The 14,012-nt window shown below is 41.7% G+C and overlaps 1 protein-coding gene and 1 long non-coding RNA gene across 27 annotated transcripts in view; one reads left to right on the top strand and one right to left on the bottom strand.

The window, feature by feature from the left end:
- ADGRL2 (adhesion G protein-coupled receptor L2) overlaps positions 1-14,012 on the bottom strand; it is a 384,989-nt gene that overhangs the window by 143,896 nt on the left and 227,081 nt on the right. Inside the window, exon 1 of one of the 26 annotated variants that reach the window (XM_088169866.1) lies at positions 11,846-11,943. The exons of the other annotated variants lie outside the window; for them this stretch is intronic. The gene's annotated coding sequence lies outside the window, so the exon portion shown is untranslated. Of the gene's footprint in view, positions 1-11,845; positions 11,944-14,012 lie in introns of those variants that run through there. 26 annotated transcript variants of the gene reach the window in all.
- LOC148222819 (uncharacterized) lies at positions 11,653-12,225 on the top strand. The gene is made up of 2 exons (XR_015805392.1): positions 11,653-11,741; positions 12,126-12,225. It is a non-coding gene; the product is annotated as an uncharacterized LOC148222819 (long non-coding RNA).

Raw genomic sequence — 14,012 nt, 5'->3', positions numbered from 1 at the left:
GAATTATAACTCAAGATATTAACTTAAAATATGTGGCTGTTTCATCACACTCTGCCATGCAGACTGCTATGCTACTCAATGCAGTTATTCATAAATAACTACATAACCTAATGTATTTTGTTCAATTAGTCCCCATAAGTGTTTTTTATTGACAAAACATAATTTAGTTTTATTAAATGTGACTGGAACATTGCTTCTGCCAAGTAAGTGAGTATTAATGTCTCACTTTTTTGTTTTTTTTAAAAAACAGATGGAAAATTTTAAGAATTAAGGAACAGCTTGAATGCCACTTACATGAAAATTGTACAAGTATGACATTATTGTCACTTTTGTTGCTTGCAGTAATTTAAAAAAATATCTAAGTTACTTATCACCATAAAAACCTGGCACTAGTGAAAGAGAAAATGTGTTACGTTACAGCTGAAACAAAAAAAAATTACATTATTTTGTATAAGTAGATGCTTCCAATGTTGCATGTAAATTATCATTGTTCTACCTTCAAAATACAAGGCTGTTAAAAATATATCTTAATCGCAGCTGCATTATCCTCACAACAGAACTGAAGTTACATACACGTCTTGATTTTCATATTGTACGGCAACCTCCACTGAGTGGAACTTCTGAAACATCCCTACCTCACCAGGAAAGAAAAAGACAGACTGTGTAAAGAAAGATTATGTCCTTGGCTCTCACAATTCCTCAACAAGATTAAATTAACAAACCTCTCTTTCTTCATCATGGCTTACACATCAGTATTTTCCCATGCAAAAAGGATGGCACAACTTTTCAACTCCTAGCACCTACCAAAATCTCCATGAGAGACGTAACTTATATATTTTCTGTAAATCTTACCATTATAATCCTATTGGAGTGTAATTGCTGTGGCTAATATTCTTACCCTGTTATGAAAATGCTCAACATAAATGTGGCACTGAGTTGTTAAGATAATACATGATCATGCTGTGAGAGGGTAATACCTATACAATAGCCCTTGCCAATACCATAAATCTCTTTATTAGACAACAACCTATTACAGGAGATCTACTTAACTGTTTCCCTACTTAGAGGGCCATTTGGTGTAACAATAACAAGCTGACTTTTCACATTAGAAAGGATTAGCCAGTATAAATAATAAATTGACACAGAGTTACTACTCTTTTAGATATGGTAAATCTTCCCTGGTGTTTAAAAAGAGAATCCAAACTAAACACCTAAGATCACGTTAGGCTGAATGTAAATTTAAGGTTCTGTTCATTTAAACTGACAAAAAGGAAAAAAAAAATCAGCTCTTTGACCAATTTATGCCACAGATTTATTACAGGAGAGCATATTACAGAAAGCTGTTTCTGTTTTATGAAATGTGCATACATACTGCTTTATTTCCTAACAATATCATAGCAAATCATCTTCAAATTTACTGAAATATTTTAAAGTAAAATGATTGTCACAGTTTTTCCAAAGATAAATAGTACAGAATTCATCTAAGTACCATCTATTATGCTTCTTGCTCAGCAAGTGAAACTGTATTATATATGAATTATTTTTTTCTCTGAAGTCTTAACTTTTTGAAGGATCACACACTTTCATCATCCAGATAACTGCAATACAAATTATAAAGCCTGCAATACACCAGATGATTTCTGTCACTTTGCTAAATTAAGGATAAATCACTGCCTAAAAAACAAATATCTGATTCTTCAAGCTAGTTTTTAAATTACAATTTACAAATAAACTTGGATTAAGACATTCCTTGCTCCTTGTTATCAGCATTTATTAAAGCTTAAGACAGAAATCCTTACAACTGTTTGCCTGCTTTAATCCTCGACTGTATCAATTCATCAGTTTGGATGAAACTCATTCACCTCTGTATATTTTAAATAGAGAAAAAGCAAAATTAAGAGTTAGCCTTTCATCAGCCGTCACCTTGATTATGATCCGTAACACTGCTTGTGTAAATAGGAAATACTTACCTACTGCTTTTTGGCTACCACACTACTCTGCACGAGATGTGTCGAGGACCTGAAAGTTCTCTGTTGGCTCTCTCATGCTGACATGACATTTTTAAAATCTGAGAAGGCAGTTTATGCAACAAAAATCTGCTTCCTGTCATACAGAATACCAAAACTGTCCTCTTGCACCTTGACCGGCAAGAATTGTTTTCCTCATCTTCTTTTTAAACTTTTGATAAAAAGCCACTTCTTTGAATTATGAAGTATTTTTTTAAGCTTGCTTGTGCTTATTGATGTTTTAAAATCTTTGCCCTCTGTGATTTGCTGTTACTGATGGACAGCCTTTTTAAAAGCTGTCTTGAAGAGCCTTTCTGCTCTGCATAACAGAGAAGGCACTGTGAAATGAAATTGTACTTACTGGAAACAATTCAGCCTGAATGCCTTGATTACTCTGATTATCTCATATACAAGCTCCCTCTGCAGGTAATAATAAGAATGAGCAAAAATATGTGAAAAATGCGGGCAACAGCCGGCATAGGAAACAAATAATCAGTCATCATTTTAAAGAAACTCCCCCAGAAATCCTTTTCCAATGTTATCCAGCATAAGGAGGTAACACAGAAGACCTTCTCTTTTTTCCCAGCTCTTGTCTCTTCTTGTCTCCTTGGAAAAGTTAAGCATTCAGCTTTAGTCTTTCCTATATCAAGTCACACACATTTCTTTTTCCAAAGTAATGTAAATGTTTTCAGTGCAGAAAAAAATAAGAGAAAAAAGAGAAGAAAAAAAAAATGTTCTGCTTATCCAGAACTAAACAAAAATGAAAGACCACACCAAACAGTAAAACAAGTTCATTCTATCTAATAATTTTTCTAACTGAAAACCAACCAAACAGTAGCATCCCTTCATTCTATTTACTGCTAGGAGGAAAAACCTAATGTCACTTTTGGATACAATTACACAGGCACTCCACCGAAGTTTTAAATGCAATTGAACTGAATGGTAAGTTATCTTGAAAATTAAATTATATATTTAAAATAATTCCCTATCAATTTAAATCAAATCATGAAGTAACAATGTAGTTTTCATCCAACTGGAAGTAAACTGCTTTTCTCCCCAAAGACACTACCCTTACCTTAAAATGTCTCAAGTTTGTTTGCCATAATGGCATGAGCTTTCTAGATAAAAATCCCTTCAATGCAAATGGGACAATGCTTCTCGCGAATAAAGCTATAAATATTAAGTACATTGTAATTAAGCCTTCATCCTATCTAACCTTTAGCACACACTCAAAAAACTGGGAAGCCATCAGGCAACATTAATTTCTCTTCTCACACAGCGAGAACGAATGAATGCCTGTGGTTCTGTTTCTCTGACGGAGCGAAATCTCACTTTCTCAAGTAGTGCCTATGGACGCATGAAGAACATTCATAAAATAAACGCATTTATGCATTGGGCATAAAGTCACATATGCCCTGTGTCAACTTTAATTCTCACTGGGAAAATAAACTCCAATATACACCCTTCAAGGTTCCAATATCAGCTTTTTTTTTTAAAAAAAAATCAAAAATCCAAACCAAAACCCCAAAAACAAACAAGAAAAAAACCAAAACAAACAAACAAACAAACAACAAAATTTAAAAACACAGATGGGAAAAATACTCCTGATATAAGACAAGTTACAAATTTTGGGTGTTCACTTCAAGGTGATAAAGACTGCTGCAAATAGAGCTCCTCTTTGCTGATGGAATATCTTTAACAGTTGGATCATCAACCAGTTACTATGAGATATTATTATACACCTGCTCAAATGAGGATATAAAGAAAGCAGGGGGGGGAAAAAAAGCCAACAACTTTTTGGAGAGATGATGCTCTATTCAAGCACGGATAAGATTATTGCCTGAAGGGCAAAAGGATTTCTTTTCAATTTCAAATTATGTCAGCCTGCACCTCCCCTCTCTCTTCAAAACAACTCCCGTTTTCCTGGCACAGAAGCTCAGCCAGGAATACACCACTGCTGAGGCACTTTCTCTCCTTCAAGCACGTTATACTGATTTACACAAGAATCAGCCTCACCAATTGACAGTCTGCGTTTAAGAAATACTTATTAGACTGAAGTAAATAAAAGCTGTTGGAGACACTGCCAACAAAATTGTTATGAATAGGTCTTCTGTAGAACACTTATTTTGTTCAAAGTGAAGATGAAATCATTATTCATTCTGGGAAAGCAGGTTTTTCCAAATTGGTAACTTCACATTGAAAAACTCTAAAAAATAGTGTAATAGTCTAATGAAAGGATGCCTAGATCAGAAGAAAAGAATTCTGCCTACCATCAACACAGGCATCAGGAATTTGACAGAGAAATGCAGATTCAACAGCAGAACTTGGTCTCAGAAATATTTTCTAAAAATGTCACTTTATTTAGAAGCAACGCTGCCTACTGCGAGGGAATTGTTTCTGAACACTACTCACCCCAGCGTAGACTGCAATGCTGTAAAAAATTACAAACATGATACTGCAAGAGAATATATAGAAAAGTGAATTAAAGTCTCCTTCTGGCATGTGATCGCTCTCCACCACTGCAGCACTGATTTCACAGTAAGGCTCTCTCTCTACGCACACCCGAGCCCATCAACAGCAGAGCAAGTCTGATAGTCAGGAACAAGGTCGGTCATCCGCTCCCCAGCTGCCAGAAACAACTTTGAACAGTAATCGGCGTTATTATTCTGTCATCTGGATTCAGAGCAGTAATCGGTGTGAAGTGTCGACTGATGGGAAAATACCAACAGAGGGCACAAAGGAAAGCAGCAGCCCAACCTAAACCAGAGATTGGTGATTTTATCACAACCACAGGCAACTGGATAAACAGAAGTACTCTAATTTTTAAAGCATAATTCTCCAGTGATAAATCTACGTTTTGCTGCTGCTTTGCTGATATTATCTATTTTTCGAACAGTTGCAGACACGAACGTAAATGATCAGGAAGGAGCTGCACCTCTCTAGGAGTGGTGCACACCCAGTGCTCAGCTGCTCCCGCACTATCCCCACCACAGGAAGCAGCAAAGAAGCCCAAGAAATGGGAAAATTCCCCTCTCTACCATAAAATGTATGAATCTATCTATGAATCAAAGCATCCCTTATTTAAGTATTAAACACAATTTGTATAGTATCAGAACCCAGGATCTTAAATAGCACTCTTCATTCATGTTACTTCATGCCAGCTTTTGTAGCAAATCGCAATCAAGTAACACATCGTTAACATATAAACATAGTAAAAAACCACTCATCTGTGTTACATTTTAGGAAAACCGTTCCCCTTTTCCCTATATTGCCTGTTTTGCAAAACGAAGTATCTTTCTTGCGTGATAGACATCCAACGTTGTATACAATGTAATAGATTGTTTACATAGTAAAACAATAGTAAGAAAAAATATTTCAGAGTTGTTTAGTGCACCAAGAAATAAAACAGGCAGACTCTACTACAATTGTACGAGGAAATGGCTTAAAATAAATCTCTTATTGACAAAAAAGCCCTGCATTACATTAAAAGGAAAATATTCCTAATAGTGCATCTACGTATGAAACACAAGTAGCTTCTTATTAGCTCTAACTAGATTTTCTCTGAAGCTAGCTACTCACTACTGAAACACAGACATTGATACTTAAATCTTTTTGTGTAAATGTTAGTGTTTATAATGTGCTCCTAAGAGATTAAGATTAGAAAAAAAAATAACCACACAACCAAGACAGGCCCTATTTTTCTCAGCCCATGATCACTTGTCAAGCCATGATTAATGCTGTGCTCTGTAGAGGGAGACATTACATCTAGGCTACAACAGACCTAAATTTTACCCTAAGGCAGAAGTCTGATTTAAACATCTCTATTCAAAGTGACATTTGTCCTCTCTTTTCAACCAGTTTCCTCTGAAATTCCAGTAAACTGACTTTGTGACCTACAAATGGTCCATTGATTCTAACTTGTCGTGTTGCCTGTCCTTGTAGCAAAGTTAGTTTTGGTGACTGAATGAAGCAAGATGCTATGCATTCAAGAAAAATACAGGAGCAGAGTCCATTAGGTGCTCTATTAAATGCTCCGTTGGATAACAGCAACTAGAATTCACGGCTGTAAGGATTCCAGCTTACACAGAAGAGCTAAAGATTAATACTGAGGTCAACATTAAAAATCAGAAAATATTTTTATATTGAGAAGTAACAATGGCCTTCATATTCTGAGGTGATGAGCAAAGATTTTTTTTTTGTATTACAGACAAGAAAATGGGCATGGTCAGAGCCACCCTGAAAAGTAATTACATTTTATCTCTCGCCTTTCACTCTGAAATGTCTGCTAAGGTATTTACATTTGTCTGTTATGAGAACAACAAGTGAAAAAACTAGTTGTTATCACTTATCTCAAGTAAATACTATTTCTCCAGTGAATGGTATTATTCCATCTATTCTATAAAGTTATTGTTAGATCCTCCGATTTATCTGTAACTGCTATTGTAGGAATAGAAATAAGACATGCTTATACCTTATAAAGAAACAGACAAATAGCAGACCTGGACATGTAGAATAGTCAATATCCTTCTTACTGAACATGAAAAATGGCAACATTTGATAATATTAAGCAATTTAGACAGTGCTGGCAAGTTCCTACTAGCCAAGGTAATCTTATTTCTGGTGCTTTTCAGGGTAAATTGATTTTTTTCCTCCTCTTAGCTGCTCTGATAATTGAACGAACATATACAAGTGTGATGGGATTTTACTTAGCAGACAACACACAAAACATTCCCCAAACATGGAGTATCTTACTCATAAAAACAGATTTTTGTTGTAATTGAGCAAACTGTATTTAAGCTTGCTTTGTGCCAGAGTAACAATCAACAGCATTTTGCTAGAGACTGCACTCTACCTGCAGGTGTTGAGCATTGTGCTTGCTTCAGTCAGGGTGCAATGCTCTTTACTATCCCACGTTTCTAAATAATTTGGGTAAATGGCAAGCTAGAGATGGTTGAATTATTAGAGTACCTCATGAAAATCAGAAAGAAAGAATTCGTGACATATGCATATTACGTATTCTTTTAAAGCCCATAAAATGCTCCATTTAATGTAACAATCCATAACCTGGAGATGCTACAATTCAGAATTTGAAGACTTTTTTCCTTTCTCCTTTTGGAATCAATTTCTAGTTAACTATCAGTTTGCATCTAGAGAATGCTGTCAGATCATAGCACTCACTAAGCAAGTGTATTTCTATAACTAAATTGCTGATATTAAGCGACACAATCTTCCCAGCCTATGCTGTAGAAACACATCTCGTATATTATAGGCTGAAAGAAACATGAACTCCTAGAAAATTATCTACTGAGGAAGGCTTTAAGCCCATCATCTTCTACCTTTTAAATGAAGAATGGTAAAAGGAATCACATTTGCTAAAGACAGACTAGAAGTATTTTCTATACCAGGTATATATTCAAATTGAATCACAAGTTACCAATATTCCAGAGCCACCGGCTACTTTTATTTTAAAAACTGTTGGAAACAAAATGCAGCTATCTTCGAAAACTATTTAAATATGAAACTAAATTATTAAGAGTATTGAGAATGGCCTTAAAATAGTTTGTTGTTTTTCCAGTTTTCTTGACATCCAATTATGATCACAATGGTTTAAATTTACCTGTTTCAAACAGGGGATGTCTTTAAAAGTAACAGACAGCTTTTAAGTTTAAAAGCTGCACATAAATACTTAAGGAGGTGAATTTCTTGCAATTTCAAATCACTTTTGTACATCATAAACATCAATCTTAAAAAATGCTTTCAAAGAGTCTGTTTAACATGACATCTCCAAGTAACATGACTGACTGCAAATTTCACTAGCTTGTGCTCTGAACCATCTTGGTTCATAAGTGACTGCTTGTCTACCTGGGCATGGATATGACTTCCATTATGTAGTTTAACTTCTTCACTTGCAGCTGACTAGCTAAAAACCACCATTTGTTACTTCCAGTTCCTGTATAATCAGTCATCCACAGATATTTCTCAGTGGAAATGCAGTGGAATCACAGAGCATTTTTTGATATCAGGTGTTACTGGTAGGTTGTTTGTCATTAATACATTGCACAATCCCCACCAGGAGCCATACTACAAGGTAACAGTATTTCTTTGCAGGTATGTCAACATTTTGGGTGGACAGATGACGGGCAAGGGCTTGGAAATACATAAACTTTTAGTCCAAATCTCAGTAAAAACTTATAATTGTGTTTATGTGCTCTCTAGATGTAAAACAATTATTTCTACTGTATGGTTATCAGGATTTACATTAATTTATGACACACTATCTAGAAACGTATTTCAAATAAAACTTCGGTAAATATTTTGCCTAGCTAGAGACTTGTCTCTCCAAAACCCTTAAATGAAAATTATGGACTTTTTTAAAAAAGCAGTAATTCAAAACTGCAGCAAATTTTATCCATCACAACTATTCTTATTTTTTAAAAAATCTATTAATCAAAATGTCATGTCTACACATAACATTTCCAGAATAAAACCAATTATATTATTACATACTATTAACCATAAAGACTACAAACTCCTAAGACTATACTACCTTGCTTATTTAAATTTTAATAATTTAAAGAGACTAGGATTCCTGAGTAACCCCGTTTCCTGACTTTACGCATTAAAAGTGGTAAGAGATAAATAAAACATTGAGAAAGCTTCTGAAGTGATCAAATAAGAACTAACTAAGCACACTTTGGTTTTTTAAAAGCTTTCCTCTTGCTCATTTTAAGAAGGGAAACACCCAGAAGCCTGGTGTTAATGTCTCTGCTGATTGTGAAAATTGCAGCAATAAAAACTCCAACTGCTTGTTTTAAATTAAGACTTGCAAGACTACATGTGAGATCTGTATCTTTACATTAGTTTTTATAACATTTGGAAGTTTAGTTGCCTGCTTTGATGTTGGTCTATTAATGAGCAGGGGAGCCAAAAGCCAGAAAAAAAAATGTTTACTGGAAATTCTCAAGTCAAAACCTGAAGTAATTGGTTTGTTCTACCCCACATGATTCAACATCCTGATTCCCCCAAGTACCAGCTCCCTGAGCTATCTCAATGTCTACGCTTTGTTACTGTTGCCAACACATAGTAACCCACAGTGATTGAAAATGGCAGCTGAAGTGCTGCTGCAGCACATTAATTTTTCTCTAAGTGGTCCAATTTTGTCATCTGAATGTTGAAAATCTTCTTTGTACTACTTTTTTTTTTTTTTTTTTTTACCTTTAGAGATTTGTCGAATTTGGGGTTGCCGGTCACATAAACCAAAGTGCAACATTTTCAAGACAATTTTTAGATTATCCCTAATAGCTGAAAGGATAATGCGCTTTCTTTATAGCCCTCTGCATTCAAAGCAGACTAGTTAACAGCAACTTAAGTGTGATAATGGCAATTACATCAATATGTTCCTTTTACACCACCAAAAGGTACTACTTCAGACAGCTGAAGACATTAGGTAAATAAACTGTTGGAAATTACGTGAAAGTAATTATGTAATGTTAGGACCACTAAATACATCTATTTACAAAATGCCCAAATAGCCACATCCATCTAAGAATAACAGAAATCTATATAAATTACTTGATCAACTGCAGTGTTTTTCACCAAGACATACCATATACACCCAGTTCCTTCATTACGTGAAAAGAAATTGAAGCCTGAAATTGAATATCCTACTCTAAAGGCACATCACTTTCATGGCAGTAAAATAAACACTCCCCAAATGGTGAACTAGAAGAAAAAAAATTAAAACAACAAACAAACGACCCCCCCGCCCAAACAACAGACCAAATGCTACACATTAATGACTTTAACCAACTTTTTAAAAACACAAAACACATGTTTTAGTATCTGCATCATTCAGGTAAAAGATCTGGAAAGAAGCAATAGACAAGGAAAATTTAGGACGTTATTTTTTTTTTGCCAGATATAAACCAGAATACAGTTCCCAAAAAACATCTGGTCCCTGGAAAAGGTCCCAACTTATTGATGGATAACTGGATTTTGCTTGGCTTTTGAGTTGCTGGATTATGAATATTGATTTGCAAAGGTAATAAAAAGGTAGGCCAGGCCACATCCCCTTTCAAACTCAAGAAAATAGTAACAAAATAATAAAAAACTATGAACATGTAATCTCGTAAAACAACTTGCAATGCGATAAATGTTCCATACAGCCACCAAAACAGCACTCCTGCCATAGCTGGTTTCAAATTATTTATTATAGCATAATACTAACCACAAATTAGGTTATCTTAGTAAACACAGTATCACTGATTAAATGAGATTACAAGAATTACTCATTTTCACTTTTTCTAGAATGAAAAGGAAATGGAAGCATATGGCTGGTGGTGATCAAAACTTCTTTTAAAACTCTCCATAAAAATATCTATTATTCCAGCCTACCCACCCATTAAGGAAGGGAGCATATTTGTTTCAAAGGCCTGGAGCCGAGAGGTCTTTTATTACAAGATTTCATTTGTTTTCCGAAGTAATTAGAAGGTCTTCCCCATTCATCCCTCCACGCAGTAACGTGTAGGCCATACCCAGAGCATGAGCGCGGGAGAAAGGGCTCACTAAATCCCCCTCCCAGAGAGGTGGAATCACAAACCACGCCACAGTGCCTGTCATAAAAGGTCACTTTTTTTGCTCGGAACAAACCATTAATCAATAGAGTGTAATTGTCCGAGAGCTCGCAAGGGCTCTGCAGCGGAGAGACCTTGTTTTTCACTCGCATAATTACAAAACAGCGAAAGTTCAGAAACATAACCCAAATCCACCTCCCCATTTTACCCCTTTACAATTCCCACTGCCCTTTGGGCCTCTTCTTGGAAGCAAATGGAAGACAAGCTGAAGTTTTCTCAATTGAGCCGGAGCTAAGAAACCTTTGATATGCTAATACCCGCCTTCAAACGGTAAGAATTCACACTTGCATTAATTCAAACAATTTCTGCAGAATGATGCGAAATGGCACCTCTTTTCGTAGCAAGCAACAAAAGGAGGGAGCCGGGGCGTCTGAGGAAGCCAAACAGCAGAACATTTGTTCCGCAGGATTCCTTCCGTCGCGCACAGGGGCATTTCTGGGCAAAGAAAACACACCTGAGCACCAGCAGAGCTCTTTACTTTCTGACAAACCGCGCTCAAATCCCAGCAGGGCCGGCGCAGACTAACAACAAGATGTTATTTTTAGAGCCAGACACAGCAACGGTGCCTCATGACACACTGTTTTCTGTCTCCAGATGGCCCCAGATTTCTACATGTGAAAATAAATAGAAATAAAAAGAAAAAAAAAAAAAGAAAAAAAAAAAAAGTAAAAAAAAAAAAAGTTGTTCTCACCCCACAGCAGACAAAGGGTAATTTATTCCTCTTCCCACAACTACCCCCCACCTCGCACGGGCTGGGAGCCGGGCGCTCGGCAGAGTTACACAAATAAACCCGCAACAGGTAATTATTTAGCGAGGGGATGGAACTTTGCGCGCTGCGCGGGGCGCGCGGCGGAGCCCCGGGCCTGGCGGGCGGGCGGCCCCCGGCCCGCGGCGGGGCGGCAGCGGCGGCGGGCGGTGCCGCAGGTCCCTGCGCAGGGCGCGGGGGTGGCGGCGGAGCGCGGCCGTTCCGCGCGGGCGGAGCGCGGCCGAGCGCAGCAGCGGCGGAGCCGCGCTGCAGAGCCCGGAGCCGCGGGCTCACCGAGGGGCACATCGCTCGGCCGGCACCGGCCCCGCGGCAGCGGCAGGCGAGGCAGACCCTAAAGTAAGTGCATCGCTGCCGGCGGCTCGGCAGGGGAACATCCAGAAGTCAGGGAGCAGGCGCCGGCAGGAACGCGCGGCGAGGCTGCGGCGCGGGGCTCCGCTTACCTCTGTGCGGGAGCCGAAGGCGGGCCGGGGTCTGTGTGCCCGGCGGGAGCCGCGGTCCGGGTCAGCCCGCCGAGCGCGGGGCTGCGGGAGATCGCGGCGGAGTTAGTCCCGGGCCCCGGCGGCGGCGCGGGAGCGGCGGGCGGGCGGCGGGCTGGGGCGGGAGCGGGCGGCAGCCGGCGCTGCGGCTCGGAAGGCTGGGGCAGCGCAGAGCAGGGGCGGCTTCTTCTCCACGCAGCCGGCCGGGAGGGTCTTCTGGGTCTAAGTCAACATTTTCCTGCAGTTCCCCACACTCCGCTCCGCAGAAAACGGGCGATGCAGCCAGGCTCCCGCACGCACGCACACAAGAAATAAATTCAATTAAAAAAAAAAAAAAAAAAAAAGCCGAAATGGAGAGGAGGACGGACGCAGTGCAGCGTGTGTGCCCAGCCTCGGGAGTCCCTTCTGTGAAGCGATCAGGAGGCGATGCCAGCAGCTGGGGCAGCGGGGAACAACTCGAATGCTACAATGGACCCCCTCCTCCGTGTCTCTGTCGCTTGCACCGACCGGATTCACATCTCCCGGGATGACATTCTGGCCTCTGGCGGAGTGCGGGGCCGGCCCCTCCGCGGATTTTCTCCTCTTCCTCCCTGTGCTGCTGCCCCGCCAACGACTGGAGATCGGGCGCCGGGCGCTGAGCGAGTAACGCGCGCGGTAATGGGAAAAACGCAATACATACACACCAAAAAAAAAAAAAAAAAAAATCCCAATGAATGTATGGCAGCCTCTCCGTGCTCGTGCACCGCTCCGTCTGCGGCTGGGGAGCGCCAAGTCCTGACACGGACTCTCCGCCGGCTCTGAACTGGAGTCACCTCCAGCCTCCTCCCCCTCCAATCTCCACCCCTTCTCCCTGCGCTCCCACCCCTGGGCTCAGCTAATCATATAAACATATTATCACGTAGAGCAGCATCGGCGAAGGACAAAAATCTCTCCCTTCCTGTCTTTTTTCAGCCCCCCCTCCCCGCCCTTCATTCATTTGTGTGTGGGGGGGAGGAGGGGTGCTGAAGGCTAAATAGCGGCCGCTCGGCACCAGAGGCCGCACAGACCGGCTGCGCGCTGGCGCTGCCCGCGCCGCTGCTGCGGATGCCGAGGGGCGCGCACGGCCGCGGAGCCGCTCGCCCGCCGCCGCGGAGCCGCTGGGCGCCCCTGCCCGGCGCCTCGGGCCCCGGCGCTGGCCGGGCCTGGGGCCTGGAGCCTGCCGCCGCCCCCTCCCTCTGCCTCCCCGGCGGCTGCAGGCGCGCAGGCCGGCCGGCCGGAGGCGTCCCCGCCGCACCTTCGTGCCCGTACCCGGCCGCGCAGCGATGCCGCGCACCCCGCCTGGTGCGGGGCCCCGAGCCGAGCTGCCCGGCCGGCTGGGCTCGCCGCGCCGGGCCGGCTCTCCGCAGCGCAGCGCCTGTCCCTCGCCTCCCCTTCCCTGGCATCACCCAAAAATCGTTCACCGGCTGGGCGAGCAGCGAGGGAGGGCAGGCAGAGCGGGAAGACGGGGCGTCCCGGCACCCCAGCGCCTTCACGGCTCCGTTGGTCCTTTCCTTCGCTCCCTCGGGCTGACATGGCCCGGCTTCTGCCCGGCAGGGACGGCGCGCCGAGGCACAGCGATGCGTTAGGGAAAACATGTCAGGGCAGGGTAAACAGCACTTGGAAACGATTTAAAGGATACTCAGTTGACTCACTGCTGTGCTCGGATACAAAACGCAGTCTAGTAGCGTTGTTGCATTCTCCCAAAAATCTGCTCTTGGAAACCAGCTCTGGGATTGTAGGGTTTGGGTTTCTCGTCTGTATGGGTGCAAAAGACTCGGGATCCGCTCCGACTTTTCAGGATGTGCAACATGGGCAATTCCCAGCTCTCAAGGTCAGGGAGAAGCAGCTGGGCATTAGCGAGGGCCGGTGCCAGCGGGGGGCGAGGGCCATGCGCGCGTCCCACGCTCCGCGCCCGCCGGGGCTGCGGTGACCAGAGGGAGCGACAGCCGCGGTCAAAGCAGCTCAGACTTGACCTGATAACTGCCCCCTCCCTTTGTTTGGGGGTTTTAGTCATCCCCTCCCTCGCTGCAGCACTGAAATGAAATCCTCTCAACTGCCTCTTCTCACGAAATCGCATGTACTAGGCTGGACCACTTGGGGTTTGATCAACCCA

Source organism: Sturnus vulgaris, chromosome 9 (assembly GCF_052056855.1).
Source record: "Sturnus vulgaris isolate bStuVul1 chromosome 9, bStuVul1.hap1, whole genome shotgun sequence".
Classification (NCBI taxonomy): Eukaryota; Metazoa; Chordata; class Aves; order Passeriformes; family Sturnidae; genus Sturnus; species Sturnus vulgaris.
This window is presented reverse-complemented; position numbering and strand designations above follow the sequence as displayed.